We start from the raw sequence: 25,240 nt of genomic DNA on the forward strand, positions 1-25,240 counted from the left end.
TGTCAATCATAAAACTCATCATAAACTTTTCGATAAGCCTGAAGAAAGCTATTTAACTGGCAAGCTAGTATAATTCCTGAACACTACATTAATAGATAAGGGTTAAAAAAAAAAAACCCCAAGAACAATTTTATGGATTTTCTAATGCTAGATCCCCTTCTCTTCAAAAGCTTTTTTTTTTTTTTTTTTTTTTTTAAGAGGGATTTTTCAAGGATACAGCAAGACCAACTAATGGAACTGTTTTTACAGTAGAGGTAGCTGATGGCAAGTTAGCTGTGTTAGAATTGTAACTGTCCCCCAGTAAAACCCTACTCCCTGGGCAGTGCAAGAGGTAACGGAACCCATCTCCTAGCCCTGAGATCACAGTATGAAAAACATATAAGAAAAAAACTTTGTGTTTAAACCCCGTAAGTATTTACATATCTTTTACAGTGTGGATTTGAAGTTTACTGAGGAACTTCAGGCAAAGAGATTTGATTTTGGGAGCCTCAATGACTTGTCTACATGAAAGCATTAGTCTGAGCCCCCAGACTAAAACCCAACCTTGTACCCTACTTCTGAAAGTGCACAATAGCAGAAATTCTAGGAAAACAATATTACAAACTGGAGATGCACTGGGATTCTTCTGCATTTGCCTCCTTCCCCCCAAGATATGGCACTCACAGTTTAGGTACTTTTTGAGCCATCCTCCCTGCTGACACACCTATTTATTCACTCTTTTATAATTTTGACGCATATAAACTGGGAAATTACTGAACAGAAGACTTTCATTTCTGTATTGTGTAAAAAAGTGCTTCTTTCACTTCTAAACCTTCTGCTCTTTGTTATCTCTAAGCTTCTGTGCTACAAGCATATAAATAAATAATTCCTTATTGATTTTCTTCACATGGTACAAAATTACATAAACCTGTATCATGCTCCTTCTGCACTTAACCCCTCTGAAGGCTGTGTCTTATTCAGTCCAGCTTACCTGATGTGGAAGTTTTTTTTCACTATTTCTGACCATCCTTCTTAAAATTTTCTGTGCCTCACATAGTTCTACTGTGTCTTTTTTTGAGAAAGGATGCCCAAAAATTCATTCAGCACTCAAGCTATGAAAGCATTATGAATTCACAGCATGATACTGCTATCTTCTGTTTTGCATTCTATTCTTTCCAGGTAATTCCCGTGTGCTTTTTAGACTGCTGCTGCACATCAAGTTGATGTCCTCAGAGAGCAACCCACAGCGACTCCCAAGATGTTCCACCCAACCTCCTGGTCATTTGCCATCTTTAAATTTCAACCATGTTGTGGCTTAACTCTAGCTGGCAACTAAGTACCATGCAGCCACTTGCTCACTCCCCACCACCCCCAGCGGGATGGGGAGGAGAATTGGGAAAAAGGTAAAACTCGAGGGCTGAGATAAGAACAATTCAGTAATTAAAATAAAGTAAAATATTATGATGATGATAATAATAATAATGATAATAATAACAACAACAACAATGAAAAGGAGACATAATAGGAAAGAATAAATTCTAAAAGAAAGGGGAAAAAAACAATTGATGCACAACGCAATTGCTCACCATCCACTGACTGATGCCCAGACAGTCCCCAAGAAGTGGTCAGCAGGCCCTGGCCAACTCCGCTCAGTTTATATACTCAGCATGATGTTCCGTGGTATGGAATACCCCTTTGGCTAGTTCAGGTCAGCCGTCCTGGCTGTGCCCCCTCCCAATTTCTTGTGCCCCTCCAGCCCTCTTGCTGGCAGGGCCTGAGAAACTGGAGTCCTTGACTTAGTATCAACATTACCCAGCAACAGCTAAAAACATCAGTGTGCTATCAACATTATCCTCATACTAAATCCAAAACACAGCACTGCACAAGCTACTGAAAAAAACTCAGAACTATCCTAGCCAAAACCAGGACAAACTGAAATTTCTCATTCACTCTATTGAGCTTTTTGAGACTGTTTTGCAACTGTTTGTACCCTAGGCAATGTGCTGTTATCCAGAAATTATGTAACCTTACCTGAAATTATGTAATTTATGCTACCAAGATTATTGCATGATACAGATCCCATCTCAGATCCTTGTGGCATTTCACTGGTAAAATCCCTCCATTGTGAAAACCCACAATTCAATCCTTGCCTTTGTTTCACATAGCCAGAGAGAAATCCAACCTTGTGATTTTATTTCTTGCACTTTACATTTGAGTAGGTATTTCATATTTTGAATTTGTTTAATAATAGTGCATATGAGATACAACATTAGCTCCTGACAATGCAAACTAACACATAAACTTGTCAAGATTAAGTCGTGGGGCCCTTTGCACCAGAGAAGAAAGTTTATGATACAGTATGAAAAAATGTTGATTGAATATGCAGAACTGTGAGCACCATCTGGTTGCCTTGTTTGTCTGACCTCATAGGTTTCCCACATGACAGCTGCTAATTGCATTATGATAGTTTCATGATAGTTCACTTCAAATGAAATGTGTGCCTTACGTGAAACAATAGTGACTGAAATTTGAAGTTTGGGGTTTCAGTGGCTGTATTTATGTCTTCAGATGGATTAGCATTTGATTTGAAATAAAGTATGGCTTACTGTAACAGGCTTTAGTCTGCTGTCTTTGTTATGGAAAACTCTATCAAGTGGTAAATGTAAGACAGCATTTGATTTGAGGTAACAGCTACCATTGTACAACACACTGTGAGCTGCCTCAGAAACACTATGTGGAGGAGGCCTGTTTAAAAAAGTAATGCCTTAAGCTTACTTAAGGAATTCTTCAGAAGCATTAAAAGAACAAAATGAGATTTTGTATTTATTTTCAGATCGTTTATGAAGTTTGAAGCCAATTCAGCTCTCACAGTAAAGTAAGAGGGGTTAACTTTGCAAAAGGTTTGGACTGAAAGCACTGTAAAAAATTATGATAGAGATGAATCAGTCCCTGAGACTTAGGGGGAAAAAAAAAACAAGCTCACAAAAAAAGAAAACAAAAAGAACCACAGGAAAATCTGTTTTTCCTTAAAGGACTACATGTGAATTGTGTCCTCTTAGCCATAGAACCTGAGGCCAAAAAGCAGAAGCCTGACCTCTGAAGCCTCAAGGGATTAAGAAAGAGATGTTTACTTGATTATTCAGTAAAAAGCAAACAATTATATTATACTAATCTTTAAATAACACCTTACTATAGGTTGTGTAAAGGCCAAAATTACTCGATTATTCTTATGCTCTGCAGTTACAAAGGCCTCAAAGGACAGAAAGGACAGTTCAGACCAAGGAACCCCAAAGTGCAGGCTGAAAAGTCTTTGCTTACAATTCACAAAAAAGCTTTTTAATTGTGAGTGTAGGTTGCTTTGAATTACCAATAAGAAATGCCAGCTGCATGAATTCTAGTCAAGCATGAACTAAGAAATTATTCTGATCCTCCCTTTCACAATGTTGTATAGTGAAGATATAACATGTCACACCATGTTGCATCTCTGTTTGGCCCCAGGGCACTGTACTGGGCTCGGGAGAGCCAGATTCAATGGCTGGCTTAGACACAGCCTTACTGTGGAAGCTTAGTTAAATCTTTTAGTCAATTTTCTGGGAATTAAGCACCTAGGTGCTTTTCAAGATCTGTTGCTCTCTGCAAAATAAGAAATAGAGAAATTCATATTCTCATAGAACCTGCAAAGTTAAGAATCTGTCAACATTTACAAGGTACTAGAAGACACTGACCAAAAAAACCAAACATACAAAACCCTCAAAGCCAAAAACCAAACTGACAGAAACAAATGTTTTGTCAGAAAGATAATTTCTAACATTAAAGATACAGTTAATTGTCTTTCTAACATAGAAAGGTAACTTCTACCTGGGGATAATTGTCAGATCCATGGTGTACACCACCAAGCCTAAATTTCCAGCTCTCTTGTTTGCCATCTGAATGTCATTTAGAAATCATTTCACTGGACTCTGTCTCAGCTTTCCCACCTGAAAAAATATTATCAATCTCTTTTTTTAAAGCATTTTAAGATCTATTAAAGAAACAGTGTAGTAACAGATTTGGTTGCTGTTCTCACTGAACCCAAACCTAAAGAGGACACATAACTGCTTGGGAGGAACAGCCAGTATTTTTCCAATGAGATGCTAGTAAACACAACGTGTAGGGGTTTTTTTATACTACTGAATGGATAAATCCACAGCACACATTCATTAGCATCAGTCCCCAGATTCCACAATAAAAATAGGCGCCTATACAGACCTCAGGAGAATTTTTGATTTTTGCCTCTTCTGATACAGTGGATTTCATAAAATGTCTTCCCAAAGTACAGGTTGATATGGGACACCCATTTCAGACTTGATAGTACGTAGTTGCCAGACTGAAAAATCTATATAAAAAATAACTTATCCTTCTAAATGGAGATATATTCTAGCTTGCCTTATTTCTAATTTATGTTCTCCAACTCCCAACAAATATATCAGAGCTGAAATCCTGGCCCCAGGGAAGCCAATGTCACATCATCTGTTCATATTAATAGACCATCATGAGCCACTGTAAACAACCTAAATATGCCAGCCAATCTCACTCACCTGTTTCAGAATTCACAGGGACATATTCCAGTTTATATCTACTGAAAGTTCAGACTTACAATTGACTTAAATTTTTCTCTTTCTGTGCTAATGTTCTTTGTAGTGTCCCCAGAATTGTTCTTTTTTTATTTTGGATAGCTATTACCTGTTCAAAGACACTTTTTTATTGACATTCTGTGGATAGCTTAATTAAAATGTTGTGCAGTTTCACACATGCCAGAAACACTACAGTTTAAAGTAGATTTAGAGACTTGGTTTTCATTCACATCAGTATAAGTTAATCAAGTGAGATGCAACCCCCATTCATTCAGTCTATCAACACAAAGAGGAGACTCATGTAATTTGTGAATTATTTTCTTACTCCTCCCCATTTCTGGCATAATGCTGCACTCTGTTCACCTGAATAACACCATTTCCCAATGTCTCCTGGCTTTGTTCTATCTGCTCTTTCAAAAGTTGAAGTTAACTTCTTACAAATCTAAATATTACCACATAATGTTGTCTGTAAAGAGTATAAGATACCTTTTCTATGAAAGAAACACAGGTGAAATAAAAAATTCCATTTGGGTGCCTCTTGGGGATCCCAAGCTAGCATATTAGGAAGTTGACCTACTGATCCATGAAAAGAGTATCATCTCTTTCTTTCCTGTTCATGGAGATACACATCACACACCATGGAAACAGGTCTCTCTCACTGCTATGCCAAGTGATTAAGAGAGTTGCAAAGACTATGTGTAAGTTGTGGATCCTGCAGCTTTCCCATCTACAACAAGAAGCATGTGAAAAAACAAAAGGGTGAGTGGGTAACGGTATATAGAAAAGAAATACAAGGAAGAAACACAGCAATTGAAACAGAGAGAAAAACTGGTGGACAGACCTGAGTAACAATGATATAAAAAATGGATTTTAATTAATGATGGGGAATTTTTATCTCTGACTTTGGGAAAACAGTACAATCTTGCCTCTTGCTTCTCCTTCATCTAAACATAGAACAAATTCGTGTAGTCTCAAAATATCTGACACTTAAACGTAGACCAGAAGCACTCATACGACTCTTCTGTTAAATTACATGTAATAAGAAAAATTACCAAAATTTCAGATGCATTAAAAAAACCTGATCATGGACCAGCTGCAAAATAAGCATGGGTTGTATGTCTAAAAGTATCAGTGAAGGGCATTTACTGAGAAATTTTCAGGATCACAACCTTCTCTTAGAAACTTCCAGTTTCGCAGGACCAGAACTTTTCACAGGAAAATTCTAACATTCATTAACCTTTTGTTAAGTCTCTTGGTTCCAGTATGGAATTTCTGCTTGACTCTGAGACAGAATGGCACACAGAGCAGCTGTTATTTAAAGGAAAGGTTACTTACTTCTCCATAACAGCTTTGGCCGGAGTAGCTCACAGGCACACTCCTTCCTAGTCTCACCTGATATGAAATCAAAAAGTTTCAATGCAGAAAACAACTCATCCTCTAGCAGGAATAGATACAGTTGTATGCCTAGAGATTAAAGACAGAAAACAGCCTGTCAGGAAGTAGAACACAAACCACATCTTAATCATTAATTACGTGTAAAAGTAGGCCTAGAGTTAGCAATTCATGTGAAACTACTTTGATGCAATATGTCTCCCCAGAGCAACAGCAAGATCCAAATGTGAGCGCAAAAGCCATACAGCCAAGTGACAGTAACCTGCTTCCAGTTACAAAGTTGGCTTGTGGAACATCACCTACCCTGAGTGAGCCTCCCCTGCATTTATTTGGTTGTTGGACTCCCAAATGCTTTAGAAGGCAATAACAGAAAAATTGACTACTTTTTTTAAAAAATCTACTTACCAGAGAATTCTGACATGACAAAAAGGTAGTGAGTCTGGCCATGGGTAATGTTTCTATTTCAGATTTGCCTGGAAAACATATAAGAAATTGTAGTTAAATAATTTATTTATATCCTTGTTTCATGTTACAGGTAGTAAAAGAGCTGGTAAGATCTCTGCAGTTATTACTAATACAATCTAAAGCCCAGCAAACTTTTCCCAGTTAGGGCTCTATTGTTATATAAAATACTTGTACAATGTTAAGATTCAGACCCATTAAACCAGATCATACAAGTCAAGGCAAGAGAAGACTATATTAAAATACTGTTATAAAATGAGACCTTCTTGTTCAAAGCAAGTACGATATTTCTGAAGTTTAAACTGTATGGTATTATTGTAGATTATATTTCACTCCAGTTAAGAAAACTGAAATGAAAAGTACTTAGCATAGCAAATAGTGAATGAGAACAGTTACATAATTTCACTGCTCATTTCTTTCCTGAAGTGTGTTGTGATTTGTTTGTACGTATCCATATACAATTATACATAACAGAGATTCAGATACAGCAAAACACCCCCCCTTTAGAGGAGACAGGACACAGGTGTACATATTTATACAGGTGTGTATCTGTACCTAAAAGTCTTACAATTCTATGCATGGTGTGCATTTTCTGACCCAAGTAGGGAAAAAGGCAGATCAGTTTACATGGTAATTAGTGAAAGCAAAGACACACAATTTTTTATGAACATAATTGTTCATTCGGACATTATACTTCAAAAATATCTGCCTCCTTAAGTTGGTCTTTTTTTTAATTATTATTATTTTCTTTTCAGCATGGCTCACACTGTCTCTGCTTCTATCTTCTGGTACTTGTATTAATGGATTATAAAAAAGAAACATAATACTAGATGCACATGGAAAGACTAGGGCTGGCTTTCAGCCTCAGGAATATTAAAGTATTCCATACAAATTGTTCATCTCAGAAGTGTCACACAAGAAAGAAAAAATCATCAGAAAATCCACCTCAGAGTCCTGAATGAACGGACACATGAACTGCAGAAAAGCTGTGCTATTTAGCTCAGGCATGACATCATGATAAGCCGTCAGATTCTAAAAAACAGTATTGGAAAAGGCCTCCAAAGCATCTGAGCCTACCCTCCTTCCAATGCTCAAATGTAATGGTGATAATTACAGAAAAATCTGATGGACATTTGGTCACCTATTACAGTTCTTTGGCACAATTCATACTGCAATATTCAAAATAGTTGCATAAGAAGTCCAGTGCATTTAAAAAAAAACAACTTTCAAACATCAACTCCATTTTAAAAGTGATAGTCTAGAGCATCTTAAAGACAACATCTTGAAACAACATTTTTTAAAAAGACATAATCTCTAAATCTTATTAGAAAAGGGATCAGTCTGAATATTTTTTTTTCATTTGATGGACAAGTCAGTAGAAGTCTGGAAAAGGCTATTAAAGAATGTGAAACCACTGTTCTTATAAATCAAAATTTGTACACTGAAATCCTATGCGTATATACCTTCTATATAGGTCCACTTGTTTCAGTTGCTTGTGCAATGAAGGTGAGAAGACAAGAACAGTACTTCCTAAAACATCAAATGGAGGGAGAGGTGGGGGCAAGAAGGGCTCTCCTAAAGTTGCAGCACAAATTATTCACACCCATGCAGTAAGTGGTGGGATATTGAGCAACACTCCTGGTACTCGCTCATAGACTGGGAGAATTGGCAGCAGCCTGACCGCTCCCCATGCTGGGAGCTGAGTCCTCACCTTTTGGGACTGTGGAGCTGAATGTCCTAGCATGCCACCCCTACAACCTCTTGTACTGGTTATCCCTCCATAGGCTTCCTGTTAGCAGCAGTGATACCTTCCTATGCACATTCTTAAACAGCAGGCAGTGAATGCAAGGAGGCTAGGCAGGAGTGATTGGAGCACTCCCAGATTTGTCACAACAAAAGTGCCTCCTGAGGCAGTGAGTGAATATACAGCAATATGTCTTGAATCCAAATCCCCCACTGTATGTCAGAGCTTCACCTTTAGATTAAATTAAAATATTCTCCTATTAAGCAATTTGCATTTTAAAAACTTTTTTTTTGTAAAAATCTACTTTTTTTATCTTTTTACAGAGGTTTCCAAACAGAATGGTGAACACTGTTCATTACAGTTTGGACAACAAGTAATGGCCTATTTTTCAAATTAGTTATTTTTTGGAAGTAAAGTGGAACTCCTAACAATGTTTTAAGCTAAAGGTTCTAGGGCATTAAAAGGATCACATCTAAGCATGCTATCCAAGTTGTCCTCGGTGATTTCACCTCTGTGACACAGTCCAGAACACTGAGTCAAGAGAAGTCCAGCCTGGGACAAATCAGACTCACTTTCCCATTTTCCAGCCCTTCAAACTCCATTCCTTATGCACTCTTTCCTCACCAAGGGGAACAGGGCAGAGGGGAGGCAGGGGAAAGCATTACCAAGTTTTCCCTTTACATTTTCACAGAAAATCGGCCACTGCTTAGGTCAAAAGAGACTCTGATCTCTGCAGAAGGGTGAATACCATGTATGGGGCAAGGGATGTCATGTGCAGGCTCTTCACTCATACATCCGTGCCATCCCAGTGACTTCAGCCAAGGCCCTGCATTGCATTTGAAGCAAAAGGATTTTTCAAGTCATTCAGTAGTCACACAGCATGTGTTGGTGTTTGTGCTCATTACCAGGAGGAACACTTTCCCTTGTTAGTTTAGCTGCACAGCATGAAATAAGCCTTCCTTGCAGTTCTCTGCGGAGGTGCACCTTTTTCAGCTTACGTAAACCAGGACTTCTATTCTTTTCATGAATTTTTTCACGAGCCTTTCCATCTCTGAGGTGTGAGTACTGTAAGAGCAAGGTAGGTATTGATTGAAAATGAAAGGACGCTCAGTTATTTAAAAATGAAAGTCCTTGTACTTCCTTACAAAAAAAAAAAAAAAGTTTTAAAGCACTTCTTTTTGCAGTAATGGTAAAAAACCCTCAAAACTTGCTCTGAAAACACCCTCTCTTTCCCCTCACTCTTATACACTTAAATGCACATGCAAGCATCTTTCCTCTTTTTCTCCTCCCATTGAAAAATAAAAAACATGGGAGAAGGTGAAAGAAAAAAAACACTGAACCAACTACTTTGTTTCCACATTCATAGAAGTCATCATTTTTAAAGAAATCTGCTTTCAAGTTTTCACCCTAAGAAACGCTACCAGTTCTAGTCGCTACCCAGAATTTATAATGTGTCACACATTTTTTTAAAGGGACATTTGGGTGTCCTCAGATGAAATCTTTACCTTGTCATTACACTTCTTAGGAAAGATTAAATTCCAGCAATTATTCCACAAGACTAACCAAAATAACCAACTTGTCTGGACATTTTTGGATACTTGAAGGTAAAGCAGTTTTATTCACATCTGATTTATGAACTTTGTGTGTGGCAACTACTACCTTCTCACAGGGTTCGTTAAGGTATATGTACTTCCAAGACCACCTTATTCACTACAGAAAATTGGTTGGGCAAATAATTTCCTTATATTCTGTCAAGTCTTCTTTTTGTTGCTATATTTTATGAAATATTAAAAAACTTAAATAACTTAAAGTTAAAACTTAAGCTTCAATACCTAAACTAGGTAATAATCTGAGAAGCTGTGGTGATTATGGCAGTGGCATTATGATACCAAATAAAGCACAAGTATTAATTAAATTCCTATTTTTGTCTCATAACCAAGATGATATAGAGTCCCCAATATGAAATATTTATAAAGATGCATCAAGCTATATATAAATATAAATCTATATATAAATATAAAACTATATACATTCATGAACATCTACACCGTTCTGTAAAATATTCTGGTCCATATTGTCAGTTTATTTGAAGTTATTAAAGTCCATCAGAGGGTACAGTTATTGCTCCTCTGTGTCTTTTTACTGTCTTTTTCTACCATGAATTAAATAGAAAAAAAAACCAACCAAGGTTTGTAACATTCAAGAACTAAGCAAAACCATCAGATAACATCATCTTTTATACAAAGGATTCTTTGAGTTTTTTCAACATTAAAAACAAACCACTACTTTTCCAGCAAAAAGATGGAATATTCATCCTGATAACAACTGTACTCTATGATACGGAGAGCAGCATATGGTAAGTATTGGTACAAGATATTCAGCCAGATGCACGCTGAAGTTCACTAATAAAAGCTAAATTAACACGGCATCTGGTGAGAGCTTTGCCCAGCATGCCAGGCCTATGCCAGGCAGAATCTGGGATGGTACTGCAGCATCCAAGCTGATCTACCATTTACCCCGCCACCCATTGGCCCCAGTTTTCAAAAGAATAATAACATGAAAGTACACATACCATCAAGGGTCAGGGAGCAGCTTAAAAGCTGCAATCACAGGCAAGAAAAATGCTCAAGACTCAGATCTGCACCAGCAAAGCAGGTAAAACCAGGGTATAGAGTAGCTTGTTCATAAGTTTTTTTCCCCTCCTATAAATGGAAAGGATGTTGATAGTTAAACCTTGACTAAATATTTCAAAATTTCTATGACAAAAACATCAGCAAAATGTAAAAATATTGGAAGAAGTGTGATGAGAATTTTTTTTTATGAAAGACAGGATTTTTTTCTGACAGCCTCAGAAAAAAAATCAACAAATTCGAGGTAGTAGACATCATGCATATTGTCTCTCAACCTCCCACAGTGAAGATCGTGACTCTACCTTCTTGACAATCACTCCGTGGGTACCTGAGGGCTGCTGTTAAGCACCCTCAAAGCCATATCTTTCTGAGCTGAGAAGTCCCCATCCCTCAGCCTTTCTTCAGCACTTCTGGAGTGCAGACACTCCAGTCCTCAACTGTCTCAGTGGTATCTTCCTGAACTCACCCCCATTTTACATGCCTCTTTTATATTGGACAGCCCAAAACTGGATGCAGTATGCTAGATGTGTGCTTCTAATGAGCACCGTGCAAAAGGGGATAATCCTTTCCCTCCAGTTACTGGCCATGCTCCTGCTTATACAGCTCAGGAGGTTGTTGGCCTTCTGCAGCCAGTGCATGCTGCAGGCTCACATTGAGCTCACTGCCCACGAGGACCCCAGCGCCTTTTGCACACAGCAGCTCTCCAGCATGGCAGTCCTCAAGATGCACCACTGCAAGGGCCCTTTCTTCCCAGATAGAGGACTTTTGCATCTGTCCTTGTTAAATTTCATGACATTAGTGTTGGTCTATTCTTCTAGGTTGTCAAGGTCCTTCTGGATGATAGCCCTGTCCACGATCATATCAACTGCTGGCCCCAGTGCAGTGCTACCTGCAGACTTCATGAGTGTGCCCTCCACCAACTCCTCCATTCACTGACAGGGATTTTCAGCACGGGTAATAGTACAGACCCATTCAGTACTACACTGCCAGGTAGAGCACAAGCCATTAACCACCACAATCTGAGTCCAGTCACCCTGTTTTTTATCCATCTGGTGTCCACCCATCCAGAACCATAATATCCTAACACACATAGAAACATCTTGCAGATACAGTATCAAAAGCCTAGGTAAAGTCAAGATAAATGGCATTCACTGCTCTCCCCTCATTCACGAAGCCAGTCATTTTTACCTAGAAGGCAACCAGGCTTATCAAGCATTACACATCCTCTGTTTTCCTGGCATCAACCTTACATTCCTATATAGGCAAGGTTTGTAACCCTCCACTGTAGCACCTTCCTACATCCCTTGTACTGCTGTTTAGTCACACAGGTCTCCTGATAAATCTAATGTTTGCCTGAGTATCAGGATGGAACCACTATTGAGCTTGAAGGAAGCTGCCTTTAGAGGTCTGCCACCTTTCCCTAACTCCTTTGTCCTTCAGAGATGCCTCCCACGGGATCCCACTTACCAGGTCCCTGAATTAGCTAAAGTCTGTTCTCCTGAAATCCCGGACTGGTACTGTGCTACTCTCCTTCCCCATGCCCCTCAGGATCTTTGACTCCACTATGTCATGGTCAATACAGCCAAGGCTACCACTGATTAACCTCCACAACAGGTTCTTCCCTGTTAGTGAATACAACATCAAGATATGCATCAACCCTGGCTGGTGCACAAGGCGCCAAAAGCAAACAGATGCTCCAGCAGCACCCTCAGTCCCCTGCATGTTTCCCTACTCCATGAACCACTCTTTGAACTGCCAAATACCTGATCTGCAGGACACACTTGTGTAGTTTCAGGTCGTGGCAGTCATCAGGCCCAGGCAAAGGGGTCCTTCCTCTTGAGCCTGCCTGAACACCTCCCAGGCATGAGGCACTCAGCTCATGAACACCATCCTCTTCACCCCCACAGCAAGACCAGTTCATTGAAATACAGAAGGGGGCTGTACCACCATGTCAGTGACAAGAGCTATGAAGTCTGCAAGAGCATTCTTAGTAGGTGTCACAGCTGGCATCCCAGAGTCACTGGTTTAACTGCTCTGCACAGAGATTAGCTTCACACTATAAAACTGCATCCTTAGAAAATGAAAAGTAAAGGAACATGAGGGTATGAGCCGTTGTATCTCTTGTGTTTGAACACTGCCGATTACTTTTTGGGAGGGCTTGAAGAGAAACCCAGTGAATGATCAGTACCTATCTAGTCATCTGTCCAAGTTTATAACAACAGGTACAGCTTGCAGCTCTTCGCCTTTGGTAAATTCTGTTAAGTAACAAAAATAAATAATTTAAGACTGCTACCACAATCTTGAGTATTTTGTAGTCTGGGCTTCCCCTACTGCCCCACTCTTTTTTCATGCTGACTCTTGAAAACTGCTTCCTTAGGGAGGTACATTTATGGGCTGTGCTTTTTAGGAGATATCCAAGTTTTCTTACCACTAACTGGCTACTTACATTTCCCAAAATGTGCACATTCCTCTTCCAAACACTTCTTTGCTATTCTGAATGTTAATCCTCTGTGCTTTCTCCCAAAGAAAGTAATCACAAGCCCACCACCATATCTCACTAAAGCACAGTTTGCAGGCTGATTTTGCACAAAGCCACCATGGAGTTGTGTTCAGCACAGATTTTCCTGTAGCTTCCAGCTATGTGCATTCCTGTCCACAAAATAAACAACAGGTATATGGGGCTCAGAGCCTTCAAGGGTGACAAAGGACAGGATTTTTCCTTAGGGAAGGAACGAATACTCAGTGCTAGAAGGGGACTAACAGGAAAAAGATATTAAAAGTTTTGTGCTAGGAAATTATGTAGAGGTAAGGGAAAATGCTTGGAGAAGGGAAAGATTACATTTTGAGTATCAATTGCTAACTTCTACTGTGTACATTATAATTTTAGTTAGCCAAAGAAATGAGAAGGCATATGAAGACACGAGAATACAAAAAAACAGTCTGAGCAGAAGTGGCAGGTTAAGTATTGAAGCCTAAGTTTGTACTGTAGAAGTTAAATTTTGCACAGCAACTTACCTGAAATTCAGCTACTTTGCAACAGTGGTAAACAGTAGATCAAACTCATGCTGATAAAAATGCTTTCTTAAATAATAGTGATATGATCTAGTTTACAATAAATTGGTTAGTTCAACAAATACTCCAGTATCTAGTGAGCTAAATAACAATAACGATGAAGTACCTCATCAAACTGTTTGTCTTATGAAGGCTGGGTTCCGCTGTGGATAAAAACACACAAAACTCTCCTTTGAGCAGGAACTGAAATGCAGAATGGTCTTTTTTGAATCAACCAAACAAATACTAAATCGAGAAAAATCTCCCAAAATCTGGAAGGAACTCTCTATTGAGAATATCCCCAAAGCAGCATCAAAATCCATTACTGACAGTGCTTGCTGGGAATAAAGCTCTCTTGGCTCTGCAAATTGCCTGAGGACAACTTCTTCTCCAGGAAGCACATGGGCTTCCATAATCTCGGTGGTTCTGCTGCTGGAGAGATGGGACTTTAAACAGGGACATTCCTGTCCAAAAAAGAAAAATCCTTTTTATTACATTCTGAAGCAAAAGATCTGGGTCATTCCTAAGAGACTCTTTTGTTTGGGGGAAGCAAGTTAACCATTTATGGCTTCTCTGCTAAGAAAAGGAAAAACTCATTTCCTGAAGACTCTTTCTGGACTTCATAAATACATTGAACTACTAAGCCTTATACTAGTCTTTTGTGCAAGCCAGAAATGAAATAAAAGATAATCATAGTCTGAACAAAAGTTGTTTTTTATATTAACTTTTGGTTATTTTAATCTCATGAACAACAGGTTTCTGGTTAGCAGTACCTTTATGCTCCAGTGTCAGTGCAAACTATGTACGTAAGCGATCTTCAATGCAGTACTTGCTTACACTGTACCTTGCTGATGAAAAATAATAATTGAAGACAACCTTGGAATGTTCTAAAAGCAATCACTGAAATTTTTACTTTGTACTGTGAACACCAAGTGAATCAACCTGATTGCATTCCTACAGTACCTACAGATGCAGATCAGCTATATAACTTCATCAAAAGCTGCAGTTTATGATCTACCATCCAGATTATTACAGAAACATGACAGTATATCTTTACTATGGTGACTGTCACATTAGACGAGCCAAAAACTTTACAGAAATGTATATGGAATAGCGGTGGGTATAGAAAAATAAACAGCTTCTGACCACAATATTCTTGCTAATTATTTGCATATATTTAGGATTTCTTTTCCAAGTCACCGTGTACCAACTTGAAAGAAGTTATTTTCCAACCAGTTTCAATGGATAGCATTTCCTGAGCTTATGTCTGTTTCTAGAACAGTGAAACCAGAAGGCCCAGGTTTTTGCCATTTTTCTGAAATTAAATCTCCTCTCTTTCATGACAATGCACCATTCCGTTTGGCAACATATCTGCACTTTAATTTCTATTTTGCATTAGCCAGTTGTGAAGCTGGCATGCACAACAATATTTTCAGATTATGATCACAGAAGTAGCGGAGATGGTTTAGGGCCTCCAGCCTCTTGTTCATAACAATCTCCTTGTTGCAAGTTTCTGATCTGACAAGAGAGACAGTGGAACAAACCAGACACACACTCTTGATTCTCTTCAGGGTGAGGTTAGCCAGCCTATAGAAAGTTACTCAAGCCAGCTAGTTGATGCTACATGGACACAGGACATATGCTCTGTAGTTTAGTCATGCAGGACTCTCCTCCAAGCATTTCCAGCCCTTTCTCTAAGAATAATCTGTCCAAAGTTTCACTCATTTTCAAGAATTGAGACCTGAAGTTCAATATCCTACTTTCACATATAAAGAAGTAACTTAATACCTTGTGACCATTCATATGAGACTGACACAAAGCAAGGACCAAACACAACCTGAATGTTGAAGAAGCTCAGTTCCCAAAATCATGGCGTCTTACTCCCAGAAGTCTCTTTCTTTCATAGCGTTAAAGATCAAAAGTAAAGTGAGGTTCTCACCTCACAGTATAAAAATCTACTAAAATCCACTAAAAATCATACAAAAATCTACTGTATTGGGTCTGGCTCAGATGGAGTTAATTTTCTTCATAGTATCCTGTGTGGTGCTATGTTCTGGATTTGTGACTAAAACAGTGTTGATAACACACCAGCATTCTGGCTGTCACTGAGTGGCACTTGTACCCATACACAACATCCTTTAGTCTCTGATGGGAGCCTTTAGGCTCATTGCCCAAAATGGCTTGGAATCTGCCAAGACAACTAGTGTACTTTTATAAAAATCAATGATATCAGTAACAATCATTCTCTTTCAGACACATCCAGAAATCATTCAGATAGAATGCCGGTTACATTGATGGCTCATTCCTCAGATGGCAAAATTATACTGGCCTTCTTTTCATTAAAGCAGAAGCAAGAAAACCTAAACAGATTACGTATTAATTTTAGATTTCTTTTTCTCCAAAGTAGCAATGATTAATCAGCTTATTCTTTCTGCGTATCTATTCTCATGAATAATTATGAAATCTTTGAAACTGTGATTCACCCATAATAAGAGGATGTATTAATTGCTCAAGTAGTTTTAAACTTTGAAAGTTTATCAAGGGATTACGTGTCTTTCCCAAATTTATGCTATGTCAGAAGTATCTTTTCAAGTTGTTTGAAACATCATGGCTTTACAGAAACAAGAGATTTACTCCTCTCCTTTTAAGATAACTTCATTAAGAAAATTATTTGTGAGCAGGTCAGTATATCTGACCTGATGAATTCAGAAATTTGACTAGCAGGATAAATTATATAGAAAAAAGGACTTCAGAAGTTTATAAATAAAATGCCAATTCCCACAAGAAAATATTTCTTTTGAATTTAGCCAAGAACTGTTACCCCTCTTCCTTCTACCCAATTCAATGAATTCTGTACTTTGCAGTGCATTATCATTGCCTTTCTTTTACTGAAGTTTTCAGAATCTTTGCTGTTTCTACTGCCTAACCCCTACAATTTATCATACTGTGCATTTGGAGTATTGATTTTCTGGGCTGTTTGGGGGATGAAACTGAACAGGAGATGCAATTTATATCAACTGAAATACAAGTACCCAAGTAGTCCTCTTGACAGCTACATTAAGAAAATTATCAAGAAAAAATATCAGGGTTTTTAAACATTTATCTCTCTCACATTCAGTGACTTAATTATTGCAAGGTAGTCTCAATTAAATTATGCACCAGACTTCTTTTCTATGCCTTCAGCAAAGATTTAAGGGAATAAAAAATAAAGAGCAAGAACTGGTAACAAAATATACTGTCATTTACATCTGTATTTCTTATTTCACATGTACTCTGGTTAACAAGTGCTTAACTTACAAATCCATGGCTGTTTGGGAGCCACTAGCAGTTAACTTATGTTCCCATGTCAGGCTTTGTATGGGCACCAACATTTTGAGACAATGGACTCTTTCATTTTCTGCAGCATATTCTTGTGTTCGTATCGCAGTGACCAGAGGGAAGGGAACATGACATGACAGAAGCATGGTGGCACAGCGAAAGCTTGTGTGATCCTGAAGTTAATAAATTTAACTAAATTGCATTTTTCACACTTGGATATATCACAGAAACAAATCAAAGGACTTGGATAAAGTACAATATTCCTCTATTAGCTACACCTAAAGCAAAGGGGTTGGGATTTTTGCTACAATTACATTGGCCAGCAACTCTGATGTCTAGGTCTTCTGGTGAGGTTTAGCTTAGTTTTAGGGAAACATTTCATAGCATTGCTCAAGATAAACATAATTCAGTCATCTGCCTTCTATGCTCACTTTAATTTCATTTAATTTTATCACAATAGTCTGGAAATATAATTTTTTTTTTCAAAATATCAGCACCTTTCTATTCTTAACTTTGAACATTCTAGATTTTTGCTTAATACATCAGTTCTAAAAATTACATTAATATATATCTTCTCTCCATACTGTACAGGAGCTCCTGAAACAATGGCTTATACCTCATATTGCTAGATGAAAAGCAAATTATGTAATTTTAATTTAGTTTAATTTAATTTAAAGCCAAGGGAGGCTTTGTTACTTATCTGAACATCTGGACTTCTGCTAACTGTTGTAAAGGCTTGGGAAAGATCTGAAGAAGATGTTACTGGATGAAATTCATGATCCTTGCTGTAAAGAAGGTCAGATGAGAATCAGGAAGGTCAGTTCCTAATTTAGCCATTTATGAAGATAACAAAAAATTCTTCATTTCAGACACTTTTATCTACATCTGCTGAAGAGAGTGGATTGTATGCAAGAGGATAGAGAACATCTCTATTCATGTCAGGATGGTACTGTCAGCAAAGCAGTGAAGTCATTCTTACGCAACAATGATATCTGTTAATTTGACATAACTATACTGGGGGACCCTGTTGCAAGACTGAAAATAGCCACATGTAAACAAAAGCTCACTTTGTTCATGTTTTTTTCTTCCTAGATGTAATAAAAAGACTATGATATAGACTCTTGGGCCAAAATACATATAAAAACTACAGCAGGTTCCTGAAATGTGTAGAATTTAAAACTGGTTTGGGGCAAATGGGTGTCTATGAAATATTCAGATCACTTTCTTAGGGCAAGTGGTCCTACAGATAATGTTTCCATAGAACACAGGCTTCTCATTTTGTCTAAAACTAAGCTGAAAAATATTGAAACACCTCAAACTTTTCTTGTTAGGCAACAGCCATGGTTCTGACAAATTTCTATTCTTAAGATGCAACTCAGCATACAAAACAAGAGATTGAGCCCATATTTTATGTGGGGTTTTTTTATATTTCAGTTAATCCCACTCAACTCAATTTTCTGTCACCAAAGCAGAATTTCTAATGTTCAATTAATTAATTTGCTTACAGTTCAGCTTTTGTTTACAGGAAAGAAAGAAGATAGAGAATGGAGGTGATAGTAAAGACACCAGTATTGCCAAGTGCAAGGTTCAAAAAGTGATGTACTTAGACTTCAGGTCATGTCTCCAGACTTCTAGAATAGGTCTGTCCCTATAAGAAAATTGTGATCATCTAATTAATGATCACTGGTCTCATCAAATATAAGGACCAACACTAACATTTCTGAGGAAGCAATCACTTTGTATGACCATTCTGCACTCTAAGAAGAATCATAGAATTGTTTAGGTTGGAAAAGACTGTTGAGATCCTAAAGTCCAACCGTTAACCCAGTACCACCAAGTCCGTCACTAAAGCATGTCCCTAAGCACCGCATCTACAAGTCTTTTAAATACCTCCAGGGTGGTGATCCAACGGGGACTCCACTGCCTCCCTGGGCAGCCTGTTTCAATGCTTTGCAACCCTTTCAGTGAAGACATTTTTCCTAATATCCAACCTAAACCTGCCCTGGCATAGCTTGAGGCCGTTTCCTCTTGTCCTAGTGCTCGATATCTGGGAGAATGGACCAACATCTACCTCACTACAACCTCCTTTCAGGTAGCTGCAGAGAGTGAGATGGTCACCTCTGAGCCTCCTTGTCTCCAGGTTAAACACCCCAGCTCCCTCAGGCGCCCCTCACAACACTTGTGCCCCAGCCCCTTCCCCAGCCCCGCTGCCCGGCTCTGGACACGCTCCAGCCCCTCAGTGTCCCTCCTGCAGCGAGGGGCCCAAACCTGAACACAGGATTCCAGGGGCGGCCTCACCCGTGCCCAGTGCAGGGGGACGGTCACTGCCCTGGTCCCGCTGGCCACGCTGTTGCTGACACAAGCCGGGATGCTGCTGGCCCTCCTGGCCACCTGGGCACGGTGCTGGCTCATGCCCAGCCGGCTGCCCACCAGCACCCCCAGGCCCTTTCCCCCCAGGCACTTCCCAGCCGCTCTGCCCCAGCCTGGAGCGCTGCGTGGGGCCGGTGTGACCCCAGGGCAGGACCCGGCACTCGGCCTTGTGGAACCTCATACAAGTGGCCTGGGCCCGTGGATCCAGCCTGCCCAGACCCCTCTGCAGAGCCTCCTGCCCTCCAGCAGATCAGCACCCCTGCCCAGCCGGGTGTTGGCTGCAGACTCGCTGGGGGTGCACTCGATCCCCTCGCCCAGATCACAGACCCAGATCACACGAACCAGGACCAGCCCCAGTGCTGAGCCCTGGGGAACACCCCGTGTGCCCGGCCGCCAGCTGGATGTGGCTCCATTCCCCACCCCCCTTTGGGCTCGGCCAGCCAGCCAGCCTTTTACCCAGCCCGGAGCGCACACGTACAGGCCATGAGCAGCCAGCTTCTCCAAGGGAATGCTGTGGGAGATGGTGTCAAAGGCTTTACTAAAGTTCAGGTAGACATCCACAGCTTTTCCCTCTTCCACTAAGTGGGTTACCTCGTCACAAAAGGAGATCAGGTCCATGAAGCAGAACCTCCTTTCACGAACCCCTGCTGGCTGGTCCCCCGGTTGTCCTGCACATGTTGTGTGATGGCGCTTAAGCCTATCTGCTCTGTAACCTTCCCCAGGATTGAGGTCAGGCTGGCAGGCCTGTAGGTCCCTGGATCCTCCTTCTGGCCCTTCTTGTGGGTGGATGTCACACTGGCTAACCTCCAGTCTTCTGGAATCAGAGTAATTCAGTATTTTCCATTCAATATATCCAGGATTAATTAATTAAAAACCAGCTATAATAGCTATCTACTTTACCAATTAATCTAATATGATCATTTTGCATCTAGGTATTTTCTTTTCAGAGGAAATATTAAACTGCCTTGATTTACTTATATGATGCAGAGGAATTTTGATCATCAAATTTTAATTTCTTTATATATAAGCTTCCTAATTCTTCATTGTCTGCTTTCATCTAAAGATAGCAGGGAAAAAGATGAATAACAGTGAATACAGTAATGAAGCCATTTAAATTAATTAAAAGCTTAAACAATACCAAACCAACAAGGATAATTACATGTCCTTTCAATAATTTTAAGTAGCTATTGAGATCTTAGAAAAATACCAAACTGGGCCTGACATGACTCTGTGAACCAGCAAGAAGACTGCTGTTCATAAGCAAAAAATCTTAATGTTTTTATTTTATAGTTCTTCCAAGATGCATCTTTTCTGAGATACAGTAATTTACCATGCACAGCTTGGTGCATATGGATTTCTGCTTCAGTTAAAATCCAAAGTCTCCAAGTAGAAACTGAATAGTTTTATGTATTGTAAAGGAGGATACTGATTACAAGAGTCTTTTATTCTAAAATACTTCCATTGTTCATAAGGATTTACTTCTACTTATCATCAGACAATGGAAGCCTAATAAAAGAAAAATAAAATTATATCACAGCACAGAAATAACTAGATTGCCTCAACAGCTGCAAACTCCTCAAATTATTACATATACGTCCTAGAATTATCTCTTAGCAATGGAGCTGAATGAAAACATCATTTGTCACTAAAAAAGTACAGCCACTATAGATGTGTCCACCCTTAAATTCCTACAAAAATCTATTGAAATGTTAGACAAAATGAAGTACAAAGACACAAAGTAGGACTTTTAGCAAGAGTTTAACTGCCAGCTTATTTGAAGAGCTGCAAAGTACAGAAATACCAAATGGTGAATTGGGAACAAAGGTTTGGGGTTTTTTGTGTGACCCTCCAAGAAGAAAAATTAAGAACTTACTATCTGGATATAGTTTCTTCTAAAATTAATATTAGTTACTGGTTTAGCAAAAAGTTGCCAGCATTTTTTTTACAAAGACAAAAATTAAACTAAACAAAATAAAGAAAGGAAAGTAGAAGACACATTAGAAGTAATGACTGGCCCAAATTTCAGAACTTAAGGGACATTTGAATTAACTTGAAAGGGCTCAAATTAACTGGATCAGCTCAGGAAAAAAAGTCTGTTTTTCTTAAAGCTACAAAAGCAGTAAGTAATTTACGTGTAATCAAAGAAAAGTGGGTTTGTTCACCAAACTTAGGTATCAAAAATTTTTGGTTTACATAAAGCTAATGTAGGTGCTAGGACTCCTTCTGCAGCCATAAGGGAAGACAGGCATCTCCAAAATAAAATTCCTCTCATCTTGTCCAGGTGCTATCAGCTGTCCAGTAAGTTAAGGTGAGAAAACAGCTTTTCATTTTTAAAGCTACCTAAGATGAATGTCATGTTATGGGGTAGCAGTAGAAGTTTTTGAAATATTAATTTAAAAAAATCATTAAATCTTGCTTGCAAAAATCAGCTTCTTGGAATGTGCAGTTAGGCAGATAGAGAACCAATGCAAAATAAATGCTACAAACTCAGAACACTGAGTATTTGCCCACTGAGGTATTTCAAGAATAGCCAGTGTGTCTTGAACTCTGCCCAATATAATCCTATATTGCATATTAAAGTAGGGATCTAAAGCACTGGCATTACTCTTGCCTGAATTGTGATAGGGAGTGAGGCTGAATAAAAAAAGATATACGTATATGTCAAATTTATATATAAGAGAATCAAGTTTCCATCTCTTTTTTGTGGTAACATGGGATTTGTTATGAAGTTCAGCAAGAAAAAGATTTATCTCTAGGGTTAGGAAAGAGAAATTAGAACCAGAACTTTTTTTTTTTTTTTTTTTGTCCTTAACTAGAGGCAAGTTGTTGACTCAGGGCCCAGAGACTAGCAGCAACTTCAAACATTACTTACATAATTAAAGGTCTGAGACAAAGACATTTGAAAAATATAAAAGCATATAAAAGTGTACTTCATAAAGTGTTTTGACTACTGAGCAATAATATAATACAAACATAATGAGTCAACACTGAGTTTGTTGATCTACAACTACTATGTCAAAACCATGGTGGAACATAGACATGTTGCAGTTAGAGATTGAAATACAGTGTCCAGAGCACTTTATTTACAGAAATGTCATTTTTTTCTTAGAAATTTGTCTAGTATATCATTCACCCTACTAATTACTTATAGTACTTTCAAGTACGGTTGTGTTCACATTTTTTAAATTTGTTGTGATATTCACATTAAAAATAATTGAATGACATTTCCAAAGAAGCTTGGAGCACCATACCTTGAGCGGCAAGTGTGTTTGTGCTTTATGCAACATTGTGTGCAAATAACGTTGCCATAAAGGGGAAGAGGAAAATGCTGAATGCCGGCAATGTGCTTTCTGCCATGGAGGAAATGGAGTTTCAGCAATTTGTAGCCCCTTTAAAGGAATCACTGGAAGGTTACAGGAGTGAACAGAAAGGAAAGAGAAACAAGGAAACACTGACTTTTTTTTTTTTTTAAAAAAAAACTTTGGAAGGTTGTGAAAACAAATTTTCACATGAAAATTGTCAGCTTTGGCAATAAACCATTGTCAGTATTACTTCAGCTAATATAATATTTTGACTTTGAGAAGTCATGGAGATTGGGGGGCATCCCAGAAGACTGGCAGAAGGCTAATGTCACCCCCATCTACAAGAAGAGCTTAAAGGAGGATCCAGGAAACCACAGGCCCATCAGTCATACTTCAGTCCCTGGGAAAGTTATGGAACGAATCCTCTGGGGGGCCATCACAAGTCAAATGGATTTTTTTTTACCATGTTTTCTGCTGACAAATTTCTTGCCCATGTCTCTTTCATGGATCTTCACATCTGTGTAGCTTTTTTCTCCCCTGAACTACAGTCAGGTAGTTTCTCTCTGTGTTCTCTCTGGATCCCAGTTTTCTGTCCTGTTGTGTGGTCCCACTGCAGTGCAGGCTTTGAGCTGAAGGACGTCAGTCACTCTTTGAAGCTGACCCACATCAGATGTTTGAGAGGCACTCAGAATGGCGAGGAAGCAGCACAGACACCCAGGAACAGCTGTTCAGAGCTATCAGTTACTAAACTCGCTGCAGACCATGTGCAAGCCACAATAGTTTGAAAGCCAGCTTTTGAAACGTTTGCACAGGAAGAGGTAAATGCCTGTCCCAGAACAAAAAGCTACCTGGGCGAAGAAATTCAACCCACGCAGCTGAAGTCTGAGAGAATTGCAAACATGTTAAATAGGGCCATAAAATGGGAAGCTTCAGATGTTCTTATTTACGAAGTAGGGCATGGGGAAAAAGGAAAGGGGCAGTGTCAGCCCTGCCTGCGGTATCTAGAGCTTTATCTTCAGTGTCTAATAACTGTGACCTCACAACGAAATACCATTGTGTAAAATACAGTGATGCTCTGTGAAGCAGGTGTGAGATTTCAGGCTTCCCTGCTGCTTTAAACTAGGCTTACTCTGACTCTCTTCTGAGCCCAGTGAAATCTTTGTAGTGTGTGTCTGCTTCAGCAGGGTTGGCAGTAAGTTACTCCTGTTGCTCCAGTTCCAAATAGCATTGGACGTTCTACAGAGAGACAGCCGTTTGAGCCTCCTCAGGTGGAGAACACTGAGCCTGGACCTCACACATTTAGAGGCAGTGGCCCTAACAAAGCTGGAGGAGATGTGCCTTTAAAGAAAAGCATGCCTCCTGTTCCTATGCACGTTCTCTGAAAGACATTGATTTTCTCTTAGGGGAGAGACCTTGCTACAATGTGCCAGACACCAAACAACTGACACTCAACCCCAGTTATGTGGGACAACAGCGTGAATTCATTTGCACACTCATCCTCAGATTCCCCAGTGGCTCAGTCCGGGTGGCTCCTCTTTAGTGTGCCAGTCTTTCTGGTAGCTAACAATATGTTTCAGGTTTCATTCTTCTGACAAGAAGCTAAAATATCAGATATTGCAAATGTTCCTCAGTCTCACTGAGTACTGTATTCATCAGTGAAACTAGGACTGAAAGAGATTTGCTTATCTATTACCTGAAGGCTGTATTCATCTATCCTAGCTTACACCTGCATGCCTGTGCCAAGAGGCAGGCTCCAAGCATCAGACATACTTATCCATCAAGTAATACCAGGCTGAAAGACTTAGCAGGAATGACATAAATATGGCTTTCAGTACATTTGCTAAAAATGAGTGTAGTCTAATCATCATACTTGTCAAAGAAAAAAAAAAAAGAAGTAAGCATTTTAAAGACCTGCTGTAAGTAATTTCTGTGAAATCCAACTCCTATTTATACAACAGATATTTTCTGTTGCTTGAAAACTGTTCCATCTTTACTCTGGGTATATCCCCTTTGAAAATTAAAAAGTATCTTTTATCCTACTCGGTAAATCAGCTTAACCTTCTAGCTATTCATTTGACCTTATTTTCTTAGACCAGCCTTGAAGTTACATTTTCCTTTTTTGCAGTGTTAATATGTAGTGAATACCAAGTCATCCAACACTGCATTGATGTATTCCAATATCATCCCAATACACTCCCTTTGGATTAATTAAAAAAGAAATATGAACTTTCCATTGTATAGGAATTCTCCACAACCTTGGCTTTATAAAAAAAGTCTGATAGAACTGTTGATCCATTAGCTTTATAATTCTTTGATGAAGTTAAACACAACTGTGGCAAGATGGGATTTTTTTCCCCTACAAAATCTATATTAAGATAT

At 39.0% G+C, this 25,240-nt stretch overlaps 1 long non-coding RNA gene across 2 annotated transcripts in view; it reads right to left on the minus strand.

Annotated features, from left to right (window-relative positions):
- LOC114014295 (uncharacterized) overlaps positions 1 to 25,240 on the minus strand; it is a 144,491-nt gene that overhangs the window by 91,930 nt on the left and 27,321 nt on the right. Inside the window, exons 1-5 of one of the 2 annotated variants that reach the window (XR_008730034.1) lie at positions 10,763 to 11,198; positions 8,939 to 9,255; positions 6,390 to 6,457; positions 5,928 to 6,056; positions 1,566 to 5,319 (exon numbers count right to left, since the gene is read on the minus strand). This is a non-coding gene — a long non-coding RNA (uncharacterized LOC114014295). Of the gene's footprint in view, positions 1 to 1,565; positions 5,320 to 5,927; positions 6,057 to 6,389; positions 6,458 to 8,938; positions 9,256 to 10,762; positions 11,199 to 25,240 lie in introns of those variants that run through there. The other variant, XR_008730037.1, reaches the window with a different exon arrangement.

Source organism: Falco cherrug, chromosome 1 (genome assembly GCF_023634085.1).
Source record: "Falco cherrug isolate bFalChe1 chromosome 1, bFalChe1.pri, whole genome shotgun sequence".
Lineage (NCBI taxonomy): Eukaryota > Metazoa > Chordata > Aves > Falconiformes > Falconidae > Falco > Falco cherrug.